We start from the raw sequence: 1,933 nt of genomic DNA, 5'->3' as shown, positions 1-1,933 counted from the left end.
GGGCGCGACTTCCGTATGCGTTTTCTTTGCTTCGCGAGCTCGCGGGGACGGCGGGCGCTTTGAAAATTTTTTTTTAATTTTTTTATTTATTTTATTTATTTTAAAATGACTAATTTGTTTAAAAAAAAAAAAATTTGATCACTTTTATTGCTGTCACAAGGAATGTAAACATCCCTTGTGACAGTAATAGGTGGTGACAGGTCCTCTTTATGGAGGGATCGGGGGTCTAAAAGACCCCCCACCCCTCCTTTACACTTCAATGTATTCAGATCGCCGAAAACGGCGATTCTGAATACCGGATATTTTTTTAAAACCGGCGCCATTGGCAGCCGAGTAAACGGGAAGTGACGTCATGACGTCGCTTCCGTGTTTACGATGAGGAGACTGGAACGAAGCCGATTACGGCTTCGTTCCAGTTCCTCCCCAGCAGCCAGAGCCGACGGATCGCTAATCGGTGCTCCCGATCGAGCGGGAGCACCGGTAACAGCGGCGAGAGGCGGCGGGAGGGGGGGACGTCCCCTCCCGCTCCTCCGGCATAACAGCCGAGCGGCTTTTAGCCGCATCGGTTGTTATGCCTGGATGGCCAATCGCCTGCTGTAAAAAACGGTACCAGGATGATGCCTGCAGGTGCGGGCATCATCCCGGTATAACCCCCGGAAGCCGAGTACGCACATCTGCGTACGCTCGGCGGGAAAGGGATAATTAGCATGTAGAATAACTCCCGACTCTGAGAAAGAGGAAGAGATTAGTGATTAACCACATGCCGACCAGTGTACCATGATGTACGTCGGCACAATGGCACGGCTGGGCAAATGGCATACAGGTACGTCCCCTTTAAATCGCGGCATTGTGGGAGCATGCATGCCCTCTGCGAACTCTGTAATTGTGCCCGCAGGCTCAATGTCCGCCGGGGGGCCCGTGATCGCTTCATGGAGTGGCAGAATGGCGCTAAACAAGGCATTTCCCCGTGATTGGACACGGCTGATAACATGGTAAAGAGTCTCCGTCAGAGACTCTTTACCGAGATCGTAGTTGCAGGGTGTCAGACTGACACCCCGCAACAACGATCGCCGCGATGCGCGCCCCCCGGGGGCACGCAGCGGCTTAATATCCTGATCACGTCATATGACGTCCGGTCAGGATATTGCAAGCACTTTGCCACCGTCATTTTGCTATGGTTAAAAAATGGAGGACTCTGCGCGCGCACCACCCCTCCAGGAGCACGAGGCGTCTCTCTCCCTTCTCCGGTCTCTCACACACCGCCGCTCACCCGCCTGAGGAACCCCCGCCATGTCCTGGATAGATTACGTCAACACCTTGGTAGACGGCACCATGTGCACGGACTGCGCCATCTACGCCTTGGCTCCTCCTCACGGAGTGTGGGCCGCCTACCCCGGAGGGAGCTTCGGTAGTCTCACGACACAGGAATTGGCCGCTATTGTTTCTAAAGATGGAAGCCAATTATTTATCAATGGCCTAGTGATTGGAGGACAGAAATGCAGCGTGCTCAGGGACCTCTGGTTTGACGACTCACAAATGTGCCTAGACGCAAGGACAAAATGCACAGACGGAGGATCAACATTCAACATTCACATTGTCCGATCCAATCAAGCTATCTTCTTCCTGAAAGGAGGGCCCAGTATTCATGGCGGACAGTTGAACCAAAAATGTTATGATACCATGAAGTACCTGAGGAGTGTAGGGTATTGATGATGCTGTCGCCTCTCCAGTTGCCTGTTCCAGCTGCCAACATTGGACCAACCACCTGATTCGTCACCCACCAACCCCCCTCCTTTCCATCCCCCCTCAATTTTTTTTATCGTTTTGTTTTTTTTGCTGCCCCAAAACACCAGAATGAACAGAATTTTTTCCAAGAAAAATTTATATCTGATTTAAGAATAAAAAAATATGCTCTACAAAAAAAAAAAAAAAA

The 1,933-nt window shown here is 51.0% G+C and overlaps 1 pseudogene; it reads left to right on the top strand.

The window, feature by feature from the left end:
• Positions 1–1,290: 1,290 nt before the first annotated feature.
• LOC143998009 (profilin-1 pseudogene) lies at positions 1,291–1,710 on the top strand (annotated as a pseudogene).
• Positions 1,711–1,933: the final 223 nt, after the last annotated feature.

This window comes from Lithobates pipiens, unplaced genomic scaffold (genome assembly GCF_037356315.1).
Source record: "Lithobates pipiens isolate NorthernLeopardFrog02 unplaced genomic scaffold, aLitPip1_a1.2 Scaffold_19, whole genome shotgun sequence".
Lineage (NCBI taxonomy): Eukaryota > Metazoa > Chordata > Amphibia > Anura > Ranidae > Lithobates > Lithobates pipiens.
The sequence above is the reverse complement of the archived record's forward strand: the minus strand, read 5'-3'. Positions and strand labels throughout refer to the sequence as shown.